This window comes from Pteronotus mesoamericanus, unplaced genomic scaffold (assembly GCF_021234165.1).
Source record: "Pteronotus mesoamericanus isolate MK-2021 breed Mesoamerican mustached bat unplaced genomic scaffold, CSHL_Meso_final contig_74, whole genome shotgun sequence".
Lineage (NCBI taxonomy): Eukaryota > Metazoa > Chordata > Mammalia > Chiroptera > Mormoopidae > Pteronotus > Pteronotus mesoamericanus.
The window spans coordinates 1,466,099-1,481,940 of NW_026555247.1; positions in this window are offsets into that span (position 1 = coordinate 1,466,099).

The window sequence follows — 15,842 nt, forward strand, 5'->3', positions numbered from 1 at the left end:
TAAAGATAAGTAAGTCCGGGGGCTGCAATGTACAACACGGTGACTATAGTTAAACAAACTGTATTATATATTTGAAAGTTGTTAAGAGAGATCTTAAAAGTTCTTACAACAAGGAAAAAGGTATAACATGTGTGAGAGGATTAATTAAATGTATTGAGGTAATCATTTCACAATATATACGTATATCAAATCATGTCGTATACCTAAAACTAATACAATGTTAAATGTCACTTGTATCTCAATAAAACTGGAAAAAATCACTCTATGCCACAACGTTCCACAAATATTATGGAAGTATCAAGAATAATCAGTTATTAATTTAATAGTCTTTGAGCAGATAATGAAAATTCAAAGTAACTTTTAGTCATTTTAACACTGTAATCTCAACAGCAAATGTAAGCACAATTTCAAAAAAGATGCTTAAGTATCTCTTGAAATATGATGACCCACATGTATATCAACCAGTATTTGTTAATGGTGGCTTATAACTATGTAACTCGAAATGTCATTGCTATAGCTTTATGAACATTAGCATGTTTAAGTGAGCAGATTTCTGTGATTTAATAAAATAATACATACTTGAGGAAAAAAAGTACAGTCATAAAAACAAGCCCAGAAATGACAGAGATGATGGAATTAGCAGAATGGACTTCAAAATAACTGATATAGTCTATATTCTATATCCTTAAAAAGGCTGAGGAAAGATTGGATATATTAGGTAGAGACATGGAAGAATACCAAGGCATGTCATAATGAATTTGCTAAAAAACACTGACAAAGCAAAAACCTTAAAAGCAGCTAGAGGGAAAAAAGACATTATATACAGACTACTCATGAGAAACTATAGAAGCCAGAGGACCACGGAGCAAGGCCTTTAAAGAGTCAAATGAAAAACAAAAAAACCCTCTTTACTGATGACAGTATTCCAAAATTCAGGCAAAATAAAGACTTTATCTGACAAACTAAAGCTGAGCAACCTACTACCAGCAGATTTACACTGCAAAAAAAAAATGTTCAAGGAAGTTCTTCAGACAGAAGGCAAGTGGAATGAGATGGAAATTTAGATCAACAATGAATGAAAAACAGTAGAACTAGTAAACATCTGGTCAAATACTAAGTACATTCTTTTCATTTTCAAGGTCTTCTTGTTCCTGAGACCCCTCTGCCAGAGGCAGTGTGGCCCACCCACACACCCAGAGCACGCAGCCCCTCCACACCAACCTTGGCCAACACTAGGGTTCCTAGGCTTTAGTGTCCATCCCATCAGAGGTGCTGCGTGGCAATAGATGCAGGCCCCACCACTGGTAGCATGTGCCACCCTCCATCCCCCTAGGCACGGTGAGTCCTACCCTACTCAAGGCTGATCCACTCAGGAGGCTCGCGCGGGGTCCCTGTGAGAGTGGTGACCAAGGAGATGAGGATGCACATATCAGAGAGACATTTGGTAGGTAAATGGACAGGACTCGGGTGTGGATTGGAGAGGGATTTGAGGAGCAGGAATTGCTTGGGCAGATTCACTGACCTAGTTGTAGGTTTGAGCAGCTGGGTGGATGGTTGTGTATTCTGAAAGGGGAGCAGCCCAGAAACAGAAGGAGAGGTGTCTATCAAGGGCAGGGGGTATAACATCATGGCAAAAACTTGGGGTAAGAACTTAGTGTATTCAGAAGATACACTAAAGAGCTCTGTAGTCAGCTACAAAGAGCTCTGACTACAAGAACACGGGGCAATATGAGACAGATAACCAGAAAGCAAAAAAGGATGATGTTTAAGTGATCACTTGGGTTGAATTATTAGATAAAATTAAAGGAAAATTGTGAGTTGAAGTACTAGAAACTCTAAATTCTTATGCCATATATGAAAAAACAAACTATCCCATCTATGGGGTGTGTTAATAAGTCTATATTATGGCAGCAAATCTTTTACAATAGAGGAATTAAAATCCTGTTCTCTCAGGCATATAATTAGGAATTTTCTTTACTGCTTTGGCAATCACTAGAACACTTCCAGGTACTATGTTGTTTTTCTGGTGCCAGCCAACATTGTATTGTTATTAGCACAAACTGTATGTTCTGATTACTTCTAAGTATCCACTGCTATCAACTGAAAATGTGATTTATAAATTAATAGTACCACTGGCAGAGTTTCAAGTGTTTATTATGTTTTAGTCTATGGCCCTGCTTTGGTTATCCACAGAAAGACATTTAGATAAAATTCACAGATTTAATGGAAGATTACAAGCTTAAAACACAATGAACCATCATGTCCTCTTTTTAGATATTTGTATTTTGACCTTTACCTCAGGGCTTTATAGATAAAGTTGTTTAATAAAAGTCTCAGATGATTTAAACACTTCCGAAGATTTAATCGGTATATGTCTATTAAAATCTTATTCTCTAAGATTTACGTAAAAATTTCCAGAATTACCTTGCTCATAGTTATTAAGATCTAAGTGACTTTCATACTATATTTTTTACATACTTTATAGTAGTCTAGTGTCCAGAAGGGATAAGAATACAATACCTGTCACAAAGCTCACACATATGCTATAGATAATGAGAGACAGTATTTCTCCATTTAAGGACAAATGTCTTCATTCTGAGAAGGGGAGAGGGGAACAACATGCAACTCAATTTTATTTAAAACACATTGGCAACAAAATACCCCCTGTCTTGAATAAATTATGAAAGGAGTGTTCCCCTCCCTGGTTTTGAGTTTTTTGGTCTCCCTTTCCTCTCCCCTCTATTTTAAAAAGAATGAGGAGTATAACCCGTAGGAGCAGGACTTCAACTTGAAGAGTTACCAGTGCCCACGATAGTGCATGCAAGCTGCCTACTCCATTTGCCATAAGCTGGTTCTCAATGAGAGAGAAGATGCCACCACATTGCTGGGACTGGTCAAAGGGCAGATTTTCCACAGAGACCACTAGAATGAGAGTGTTTTATTATGCAGATTTTATTTTGATTGCCCAGTTTGATCTTAGTTATCTAAACATCCTCCCCACTGAGTATGCCCAGTAGCCGCCTCTCCAAGCTGGCGTCCATGCCAAACATAGCACACATATTAACAACCCCCCCATTCCCTTCTGTTCTTTACAGTTTAATTTTCCCAGCTGGAAGTTTTAACCAGGGCTCAGAACCCTCTGTGCTCTCAGATTTATGTCAATACAGGCATCCAGTTTATGCGCTTCCCCCACAGTCTAGTCCCCTTTCACCAGAATGTCACATGAGAAGTGTCTTTCTCACACATCCAAAACCAGAAACCACATTGCCAAGAGGAGCTTTTTCACTGGAGGGAAAAAAAGAAAAAACTGTATAGAAGGAGAATAGAACAACTCGTTACTGAGATGGAATCAAGAAATCAGAACTCTTCCTCTCAGGAGAAAGTTGGAGCAGAGTTGAAGTAAAGATGAAGAAATCATGAAAAGAAAAAAAAAAATTCCTTGTTTTCTTCTTAAAACTGAAACAGGCAATGACCTATATCTTATACTAATAAAGATACAATATATCATTTTATCTACAAATTTATACATCCAACAAATATTGAGCAGCTTGGGTCAGGCCCCTCAGCACGAAAGTCTGACCCACAATGATAGAGTGCCCTCAGCCTCTAAAATTCTGCCTTCTAGCAAGGTTTATGTCTAGTCTAAGTGGAAAATCACAGGAAGCTTTGACCTCTGGACATGCATTCCCGGAAGTCATGAGATTGAACTGAGGACAGAATTGTTTTTTTCCATCTCACTGGACAAAGAATGAGGCAAGATGAGAGTTGCTCAGTGTGTTGGTGCCTGAGAGGGAGGTGATGGGAGAAAAGGATGAAGGGAAGAGAATATTTACTAGCTTCAATGCATAAACTTCTAATCTATAAAGAATTGGACTATTTCCTGTAAAGATTTTTAATTGGACTTTTCCTCATTTTTATATTGCTTCAGGCTTTTAATCAAATTTTTTTTTCTAGGCTACCTAATGGTTGTTGACATTTCACAAAATCGCTCTGTACTTCTAATGCTCTACTAAAGAAGTTTATTGGCTTAAAAAAAAGTATAAAAGCTGTAAGTAAAAATATAATAAACCATTTTAGCGAGAATAGTAAAATTTTTTTGTGTTTTAAAATAGTCATGCTAAAACCACTCTGTCTCATAAAATAGAGACATTTTGATGTCCCTGGCTCTGCTAGAATCTGAGTCAATGGCACAGATACAGAGCTAATTTGTCCCATTCCCACCCTTCTTTAATAATACAAAAGCAAAATAAAGGATAAGGATATTCAGTAAGTGTTTGGACCTTTGTTGATAAATAATTTAAAGCAAACTAAGTCAAGAAACTAAATGTTAAAAAAAACAAACACACATTACTGGAAATGTTTATTATAGTGGTATGTTATAGATATATAGTTGTATATTATTATGTTTTTATATAGAGATATGTAGACATTTAGTTGTATGTTATTACTATATTATAGTCATATTGTATTATAGTTGTATATTATAGAGATACACACATGATAAAGGTTAGAGGAATTGAGCTCTCAAAAGAAAATTACATAAGGACCTGAAAATAATAAAACATTTGGAACTGCTCCTCATTTCTATGGTAGCCACAATTATAGAAATGCCATGTGTTCTTTGTCAACTCAGAAAGTTTGTTACAAAGACATCATTCAAAATAAGAGTCAAACTGTGGGAACTCCCTTTAAAATTAAATGGAAAAAAAATCATGCCCTGGCTGGTGTGGCTCAGTGCTGGCCTGCAAACCAAATTGTCGCCAGTTCGATTCCCTGTGTAGGGAACATGCCTGGGTTGTAGGCCAGGTCCCCAGTACGTGGTGCATGAGAGGCAACCACTCATTTGATGTTTCTCTCCCTCTCTTTCTCCCTCCCTATCTCTCTCTAGAAATAAACAAATAAATATTTTTTAATTAAAAAAATAAAAGATGGAAAATATCAGAAAGTGTTTACTTTCTCTAGTCTTGAAAGCATTTTATGTAGAAATTAGGCAAGTCACTGGGAAAAATATTCTAACCCAGTTCACCTCTGCTGCGGATATCTTCTTGTATGAGTAATGGGGAATTTCACATGGTTACAGCATGACCTCCTCTCTTACTAAAGATACCTACCTACCTGTATGAAGGTACACATTTATTTCATGCCTGTTCCACCGAAGCTTTCAAAGTGCTTACCTTGAGTAGCTGGCAAAAATTTTGCTAAGCATGTAATGTCTTAAAATGAGTCAATTATCGATCAGAGTTTTTTGTAACTTCTCAACACTTGACGTCAGATGGGAAATATTGGTGACTTTGGCTGTTTTTTGTTATCATACATTTTTTCCTTCAAAAATATTTATTGAGCAAAGACTGTGAGGATATAAAGATGAATCAGATGGAGGTTTTCCCTCAGAGATGCAATGCATCTCTAACAGATGCAATGATGGACATACGAAGTACCATAACACCAGCAACAAGTTCATAAGGAAAGTACAGACAACATGCTATTATTGTCTTAGCTCACAGGAGGGTTCCAATACTTGCTCCACAGTGAGGGAGAGATAAAGAGTAAGGTGAAATACAGGATTCAGAAAAGGCTGGTGGAAGTAAAAGCATTTTATAAGCTTTGGTGGGCAGGTGGGTTTTAGCTATTTGAAGACTGAAAGTAGGGGTATTCACTTAGAAATCACCCAGTACCATGAAGGCATCCCAAGAGTGAGCTGGAGTAAATGTTCCTGGACAAAGAAAGTGTCCATCAGGATTTTTTCTGTCACTGTTATGTGCTGAATTGTACCCCCCAAAATTCACTTGTTGAACTCCTAAGCCCCAATGCCTCAGAATATGACTGCATGAGTATTTGAAAATAGGGTCTTTAAAGAGGCAATTAACTTAAAATGAGGCCATTAGGGTGGGCCCTAATGCAGTATGACACTACTCAGAATAGCATGCAAAATGTCAAAGACAAAGGGCCCATATGAGAGCTACATTGTAAGTAACACTGGACTGTGGAGAAAACTGCAGTAGGCGTAGCTTACAGGTATGTGGCCAGTATATGCTTCATTCTTGCCCATTTGCCCATAGACAAAAAGAACACTGCTTTGTCAGAGGAGTCAGAGTTCTACCTTATCAACAGTGAAAGGTAGATAGATTAGGGAGAAATGGCTAGATTATTATTTAATACAATCTCAGGAACTATCTCAAATATAGCATTTAAAAGAGCTGACTCTGATGTGATGCCAATAAATTATTTGTAATTCGATTCATAATTCTCTCAACTTTACTCTGCTTGGATATATGTCCAAGCATATTTTTTTTATCAAAGATAATGAAAAAAATGAATCAAACAGTGAAAAAGTTTCATTGAGTAGCATCATTAATTTATTCAAAAATATTTATTGCATATCTGCTAAAAGTAAGATACTTTATTGAAAATGTTAAAGAGCTATGAAGACATACAACAAGACAATGAATAGTGAATTTGCACTGCTTTAGAAAGGATGATCCAGGCAGAGGGTTTAGCAAGTGCAAAAGCCCTAGTGCAGGGCTGCATTTATCTATTACCTTTTATTCCGTCTGAATAACTGAAAGTCAGTAAGTGTACTCGGATCATAGTGATTGGGTATAAGTACAGTACAAGGTCAAAAATGAAGTGCAGTTGTCAGATTACATAGGGCATATAGAATGCGGTAAGGAGTTTGGAATTTAAATCTAATGGAAACACAGTGGAGAATTTTAAGCAGAGGAATAATGAATTGATTATTTTTTTTAAAAAAAGAACACTCTGGGTGCTTAGTAGAGTATGGATTGAGAAGGGATGAAAATGAAAAAAGGGAAAGGAGTAAAGTTTTTCTTCAAGTGATTCAGGAGAGAATTGATGGTGAAAGCTTTGACTAAAGTTAGCAATAGAGATGAAAGAAGTGAACAGATTTGATATATAATTTGGGATGACCTCAAGACTTTTGATCTGTTCATGGAAGACTATTGTTAAGCTTGGAGGTAGAAAAAAATGGGGAGAAGCAGAAAAATCAAATATCCCATATTGGGCATGTTAATTTTGAAATACCTACTAGACCCACCAATAGCTGTGACAGGTAAATTCAACAAAGTCTGTGGCTTGGGGGAGAGATCATGGCACAGAGGTATATTTAAGAGTCATTGGGCTACAGACACTACCAAGAGCTATGGGTTTCCAAGAGAAAGCCACCTCTGGAAAGAAGGAGGCAAGGAAAAGAGAACCCTGATGCACACCAGCATTTAGAGTGCCAGAAGAGGAGGAGCAGCCAGCAAGGGTGACTGGGCAGGAGTGACTTAGAAAGTAAGAGGAGGACCAGGGAGTGTCAGGGAGGCCAAAAAGAAGGATGTTTGTCCACCCCACAGCAGTAGACAACTGTGGCAGATGAAAAAGAAGTTGACAGTGAGTTTACCTTTAGTGACAGAAGCCTAAGGGTGGGTTTGAAAGAAAACAGAATATGCAAGAAGGTACAACATTTCTTTTCTGATACATGTTTTTTGAAACATTTTAAAATTTATATGTATTTACCTTTTCAAAATTATAGATTAAAAAACCTTTACTTTTGAAAAATAAAGATAATCACTTCAGGTAGTTTTTCTGAATGAGGAGTAAAGAAATGAGCTGGTAGCTGAAGGAAACTTGGAGTAAAATGGGGAATTCTCTAGGATGACAGAAAAGAGATTGAAAGATGCTGATGAAACTGACTGAGTAGAGAGGGGGAAAGTAAAGATACAGACTGAAGCCCTCGAGTAGACAGGAAGGGATGAGATCCAGAGCACAGGTGGAGATTTGCCTTTGCTTTGAGAGGGACACTTCCATTTGCCTCCACAAGACAGAAGGCAGAGAATGTGAGCACAAAGTAGGTAATTAATGGTGAGACAAAGAGCAAGTTCCTATCTAATTGTTTCTATTTTCATCATGGATTATGAGGCTCAGTAATCAGTTGAAAGTGAAGATGCAGGAGAAAGATGGAAGATTGGTTTACTTATTATAGAGAGAAAAGAAAAAGATATTATATAGCCCTGGCTGGTATGGCATGGTGGACTGAGCACCGAACTGAGAACCAGAAGGTCGCTGGTTCAATTCCTGGTCAGGGCTTATGCCTAGGTTGCAGGCCAGGTCTATGGTTGGGGGCATGTGAGAAGTAACTGATCAATGTAGCTCTCACACATCAATGTTTCTCTCTGTCCCCCTCCCTTCTCCTCTCTCAAAAAATAAATAAAATCTAAAATAAATTTTAAAAAATGAAAAAGTTAGGATATAAATATAAAGGTCTGTCCAGCAGGTATCCAGATATGTAATGTGAAAAATAGAGACATTTACTGAAGAAGATTCAAGATACAAGAAACATTGTACATAGGACAATAATCTCTTGATCCCCTTCAAAGTAGGCATTTAGGGATCTCACACAGTTTTCCCAGCATCTCTTCCACTGTTCAAAACACTCTGCAAAATCCTTTGTTGGACTCACCAGCAGCTTCCCTGTCGTATTTTCCTGAATCTCATCAATGGTCTGGAATTCTTCCCTTTCAAAAGTGATTTTAGTTTTGGGAAAAGCCAGAACTCACAGCATGCCAAATCTGGGCTATTGGAGGGCTGTCACCTGGGTGATTCGATGTTTCACCGAAAAATTTTGCATAAGACATGATGCGTGAGCTGCTAATCACCAGTTGCCCATAGCTGTGGCTGTTTCCATCGTATTGCATCCCTCAGCCAACAAAGAACATTGAGGTAGTACTCCTTATTAATTGTTTGGCCTGGAGGGGTGTATCCATGATGGACAATGCCTTCCCAATCAAAAAACATAGTTAACATGGTCTTGATCTTTCTGCAACTTTGTCGTGTCTTCTTTGGGCATGAAAAACCAGGCAACTCCCATTGGGATGACTCGGCCTTCATTTCCAGATTGTAGCTGTAGGCCCACGATTCATCTCCGGTTATGACCTTCTCAAGGAAATATGGTCATTGGTAGTGGTTTGACTCAAGTCATTAGTAACTTAGCACAATGTTCCTTCTGCTCTAGTATCAGAAGCTATGGAATGAATTTTGCCACAACACATTTCAAGCCAAGGTCCTGTGTCAAAATCTCAGGCACAGTAGTTTTTGCAATCCCCAGATCAGCTTCTAGTTCTCGCACTGTCAGTCTCCACACTTTGTTGATTGCAGCCCGTACACATTCAACATTCTCAGGTGTTCTGCTCATTGTAGGCCTTCTAGAACATGGATCACTTTCAACAGGTTCTCGACCATCTTTGAAGCATTTGTGCTGCATTTTTATTCACACTGCACTCCTTGCATCATCCCCGAAAACATTCGGAATCATACGAATAGTTTCTATGAAGGAATGTTCAAGCTTAATGCAAAATTAGATGCAGATTCATTGCTCTACTTGCTCAGTCATTTTGAATATAACAGCCACACAGTACATACGCTCGTTCAATGGTGTCTACTTGCCCCTGCTGACTAGTACAGTGAAGCCCGTCATTGTTCACACATGCATATTCCAGTCCACTCTCCAGTCCTTGGCTGCCAGGTTACATCAACGCTGTGCAAACCCTTCTGGTTACATTAACAGTGGCTGGACTCTTTCCAGACAGACTTTGTATTTTAGAGGGCAGAAACTGTAGTCAAGTTTTCCAGAAGTGTCAAGGGTCCATTTGAAATCTGTGTCATGAATTTCAGATGAGGCTCATCAACACAATTGTATAACTCTCTTCCATATTCAGTTACACAAGTGTAGTTATGATGGAGAATTTGGGCATTGCTAGCTGAGTAAATGGAGAGAGAATGGAGAAACAGAGTTAAGGGCAGTTTGCAAGGAAGTGATGACAGAGGTGGACCATGGTGTCTAAGGCTGGGCAAGAAGGTTGAGAAGAGGATGTGCATAGGTTATATGCAAATACTATACCATTTTATAAACTAACTTCAGCATCCAGGTACTTGAGTACCCACAGTGGGTAGAGATGTGGTTCTTGGAACCAATTCCCTCAGGATTCCAAGGCACAAACGTGTTTCTAGAGGACATACTTTGATGTGGGAAAGAGCAGACATATAAAGCATCTGAAACAGAAGATTTGAACTTCACAATTTACCTGGGCCTGGTATATTGTTTCCTTAAAGTTAGAGCATAACTAAAAGTTTTGTAAAAGGGAATAAAAAGCAGAAAGATGGATTGAAAATACTTTAAATGTTTACCCTCAGTCACAGAAATTCTGTATTAAACAATTTATCCTTAGGAAATAGAGTTGATGCACTAAGATGTTTGAATAAAAATGTTCTTCTCGGTATCATTTACAATATCAAAACATGAAAAACAATTTTAATGCTAAAATATAGGAGTTTAGTTTAGAAAACTATAGTAATCTGTGGGAATGGTATGCAGCAATATTGATTAATTTGATATATTGCCTAATTGAAGAAGAAAATACATTCATTTTTTAAAAATTTAAAATCATGTAAATAAATGCAGGGGAAAAAAGATAAAGGGGTCATATATGAAACTGTTAACTGTATAGAGTGGGATTGCGGGTTATTCTTTGGGTTTTTAGTGTGTTGTTTGTTTTTTTTTTTGTCTTTGGCTTTACTAAATTTGTATGAAAGTAAAACCAAATATGAGTATATGTAGTCATCAAAGAAAATATCCAGCTTGACTGTATTTGCTAGCTGTGCAAAATATATATCAACCAGCTTCAAAATTCTACCATAAGACTTCATTAACTTTAACAAATAAAGCTTTTAATTTATAGGATTTATTCTGACAGCACCTATCAGAAAGTTGACTCAATTGCAAGCAGTTGACTCAAGATGAGTTACCTGATTGTAAAAAAGAAATGATTCTTGTCAGAAAATAATGATGCCCATGAATAGACAAGAAGGTACAACATTCTTTTTCTGACACTATATGGTTTTTCTGATAACTAAATTATTCTATTTTGGAAAGTGTAGTTAATGCAGTAGCTTGAGCTTGAAGACATTCTGTACTGGTAAGCTTGGCAAAAGTAGTTCTGGCCTCTTTCTGGAGTCAGAGCGGGAACATTGCAGGCAGGAAGTGACAGGGAATGATTACAGTGACCACTGTCCATCTTGCTGGACACAGCAATCACCAGGCTGCCCTGTGCTGGGATGCCTTCTATTCCATTTCCTGTGTTTCTACTTTAGACTCCAAAAAGACCAAGAAAGGAAAGGAGGGGAGAAAGGTGGGCAAAGAGGCTGAAAGTAAAAAAGCAGGGATTTTTAAAAGAAAAAACAAAAGCGGAAGTAGAAGGGAGAGAACCATGCCACATATTATATACCACATTGGAATGAAGAAGAGAGGATGATTATATTTATTATAAATAAGACATTTATTTACTCACTTACTCTCTCAGCAAACATATATTAGGTCCCCTCAATAGGCCAGGACCTATGTTATGGCAACGAGGAAAAGCAGCTCCCTGTCTCGGTGGACTCAACCAGACCAGTTCTCTGGAATGCATATTTTGTTATCCCTCTGCTCAAAAACTCAAGACCTTGGCTCATAACCCTGCTCCATAAGTTTGGCTCATTATTTTCCAGCCTCTGGAATCACTTTCTCGTCCATGTTGCCTAGCCAAATCTTAATTGTTCTTTCCTACTCATCTGTTCCTCTTTAACTTTTGAAGTCATCTTTAGCTTTTCCATCCAGGCCATGTGAATATTTCTTCTTTGAACTCCTATTTCATTTATAATGTATATTATATTTACATGTATTCCTTATTTGTATTTCCTACTCAGTTTGTAAGATGGGTCTTGTGAGTTCCTCACACTAATTAGCACAGAATTTAACAAGTGGTAAATAATGGTTAATACACTTATCGTTATGATAGACGTTCAGTTTGTCCTTCAGTAACTATGAAGTGATTTATAGCCCTTCTCCTACAGGATCCCTAGATACTGGGCATTGTCTCAGGTCCATGGTGCCAGGGCAGCCATAAGTCCCTATGGGGCCTAGGTCTTTCACATTTGGTCCACAAGGCAAGCAAACCTTTCTCTTGCTAATATTGACACATTTCTGCAATCTGTGAGCAAGGTAGAAAGGGGAGAACCAAGGAAAAGAAACATCCTGTCCTGCAGCATATTCACAACCCAGAAATGTTATTGAAAAAATATGTACTTGCTAGGAATAATTTCGGCTCTGAGAAATAGAAACCTAAAATAAGAGTGATTTAAACAAGACAGAGAATTTTAACAAAACAAGAATTTTATCCCTTGCATAAAATTCCACAGGTAGGCATTCAGTTCAGGGCCTATTCCATGAATTTCCCAGAGATCCTGCTCTTTCCAAGTGATTGCCCTGTGATCTCTAGGATGTGGCCATGGTCTCCAAGATAGCAGCTAGATCTCCTGCTATCATATCCCTATTCTAGAAAGTATGATAGAGGTCACAGAAAAAAGAAGAGACAAGGGATACAGGTCAGTTGTTTTGTGAGGAAGAGTCCCAGAAGTTGCCATAGTGCAATCCCACTTACATCTCGGTGGTGAGAGCTTCATCCCCAGGTTACTTCAAGCCATAATTAAGCCTAGGAAATGGAATGTTTTCTGAGTGACCATAAGCTCAGCTAAAAATTCAAGATCTTTCTATGGAAGAAGGAGAGAACAGATATTTGTAGAACTAGCTTCCCATCCACAAATAGCAACGATACTTTAGGAATAAGGAGTAGATAAAGATTAGTTTAAAATTAGGAGAATTGGAGACCCTTTTATGGAAGATGAGTCTTCATAGTTGTACTGTTTGCACTGGTGTAAATGAAGAGGACATAAGATGTGGGGCAAATAGAAGGAACAAGTGTGGAGAAGTGGAAAATATATATCCATTCATTATTTCATTTCTGTATTTATTAATTTTTTAAGAACTGTTTATCATGGAACTTTTAAATCATACATAAATGTAGAGAAAATACTATAATGAACCATTAGTGCTCATCAACAATTTTAAGAACTATCAATATTTAAAAATTATCAATAAACATTTTTAAAGTAGGCTTTCAATGAAGAATACAGAAATGAACAAAATGCAATGGCCCCAAGGAAATTATGGCATAGTGGGTATGTCCCAGGAAGTAATTCATTAAAGGAAATGAGTGAACACTTGTTGAAGTTGGTGGAAATATTGGTGGAAAAGTAACATGGGATATACATGTTAATCTTCTACTGTGTCCCAGTCATAGAGTTGGAGAAAGTTGATCTTGTAGGTGTTTACAGTCCTGCAGAGGTGCTCAGAGTCTAGTAGAAATAAATAGGTACAAATCATAGAAGGTCTGGGTTATCATGTCTTGGGATATGAAATTCATTCAGGCAACAGAAACCTACCAGAAGAGGTTGACCAGGGAAAGGAAGTAATATTAAACAGGGTTTTAGGAAGATAAAAGTGACTGTCTAAACAACCCAAATAAAGAGAAGAGAATTAACATGTTTTGATGTCTGCATTGTGCCACACGTTGTAGTAGAGAGTGACTTAACCTGGGCTCAATTCCTAGGTTACAGTGGAACTTGAATTGGAATCTGTTCTGCTAGCCTCCATACCTCCAACTACACCACATGCTTCCAAGTCCTCAACTACAGAAGTAACAGCAGGAATAGGAAAGAGGACAGAGACATGAGGATGTTCTGGAAGAGCTGAATTTGGTACGTGATTAAGTGGTGTGGGTGGGGAAGGAGAGAGGGGGGAGGAATAAAAAATAACTGAAGCTCATACCTGAGCTCTAGAAAGTCAATAATATGTTTATCTGAGACATACAAGTGGTGTCTGAGTTACCACTGATATCTAGCAAGCAATTGTAAACTTGGGTCTGACACTGAGGAAAACATCAAGTCCCTATACACACACTTAGTACATCCTAACGCCAATGTGACAGCAGTAGTGCAGAGTTTGTGAGGTCTCCCAAGGAGAAGGGACATAGTTAAGAAAAAATAAGTACCGAGAACTGAGAAGCCAGGACAGGGCCTGGAAGTGGGCTGTCAGAAAACAGGAGAGATATGAATTCTCTGTGTCTCAGAAACCATGGAAGGTGACAGCCCCAAGACTCACAGGCAGGCAAGCAGTCATTGTCTCACAGTGAGAGGGACACCAATGACCTCTTCAGGAGCAGTGACCTTTGCAGAATGTGGAGTGGTGTGAGGTAAGACTGACTAGGAGAGAGCAGAGTTCAAATGTACTCTACTGCTGAGAATGGGAAGAAGGAAGAGCTAGAAGCAGGATAGGAGATGTGGGGTTGGTCTGTTTGTGAACAGAGAGAAAGACCTTGTAGAGAAACTACAGGATAACAAACAGGGATTGTTTTTCCTCTGGGGCAGGAAAGCAGAGAAGGAGGCCAGAGGGAAAGGCAGGAGAAAAATGCGAAGGGAATTGCGTTTTTTATCCTCACCCCGGACATTTTTTGTATTGCTTTTTAGAGAGAGAGAGGAAGGGAGAAAGAGAATCATCAATGTGAGAGAGAAATATCGATTGGTGGCCTCTGATACGCTCCCCCAACCAAGGATCAAACTGCAACCTACACATGTGCCCTGACCAGGAATCTAACCTGCAGCCTTTCAGTTTTGAGATGACAATCCAACCAACTGAGCCACACTGGCCAGGCTCGAAATTGCATTTTTTAATATACTTGGGCAAGATTTCAAAAATTTGATGAATAAGATGGTAGATGGAATAGAAGTGCAAGGAAGGGTGGGAAGGTTTGGAACAGGATGCATAAGGGATCAACAAGTGAGGCTGAAGAGGCAGACCGTGGCGCAGGGTGGGGGGAGGAGGAAGAGCAGGGAGCCCGACGGGGGCTTGTGGCCTGCAGCTCTGTCGGCACCGTGGTAGCCGAAGCATGGAGCACTGGGGATGCAGCACTGTGTGAACCCTAATCTGGGAACTGAGGGCTCAGGGGTCCAGGGTGAGAGCTTAGCTGAAAAGACTGTGGACCTCGAACTAATGGAGCCAGGCAGGGAAGCAAAGTACTTTGACAGCAGAAACTGAGTCTAATCCCTTATTATATCTCTTAATTCCTGGCACATAGTAGCTTCTCCATAAATATTACATTATAAATGAATGAGCTACGTATAAAATAGGAAGCCTCAAGAAAGTGCCTACAGGGTAGTATAGACGTATTTAGAGAAAGAGAGGTCACTTCAGGCCAAGGCAGCCAGACAGTTGAGAGAACTCTATACAGAGACTTCCTCTTGTTTTTTCCCCCACTAGTGTTTTGCCCTTCTGTCCTTTCTTTTATGGCTTTATTAGAGTTAACTCCTCCTCTTTGCATCTGGCACTTGGTCTTGCACAGGGTAGACATTCCATGCATGTTTAGAGAATTGAATGCAAACCAAGCCATAATTGGTATTTTGTTGCTGTTGTTTGATCATTTGTCTACTGGGAGCATAAAGCTTACTGAAGAAAGGAATTGTTGTTTCTGCTTTCTGTTGCTGACTATCCCCAGGCCTTATCACCCAAACTGTCTTGCTCATTTTACAGCTGCCTAAGCAGCCTCCGTACAGTCCCTTTTAGCCTCTATCTTTTCCATCCTTGGCTGACCTTGAAATAAGCATCCCTAAGAACACACTGCCCTTACGCAGGCCAGCCTCCACCCTGAGTGGCCTTTCCCACCTGCCTCCTCACAGACAAGGCCTCTGTCCCCTCTGGACTCCTTCCCAGGGTACTCAGCATCACCGCACTGGGCCTTGGCTACCTTCCACCAGGATTTGCTTTCTATTCAGATGGTCTTGAGTAAATACTTTCTATTCAGCCCAGCCCTAGGCCATCTGTGGGTAGCCCATCCATTCTGTTTACCTTTTTCACTAAGCAAGAACTAGACCAGACCTTTTGATAATTCTTCAGCCTTTTAAATCTCTTATCC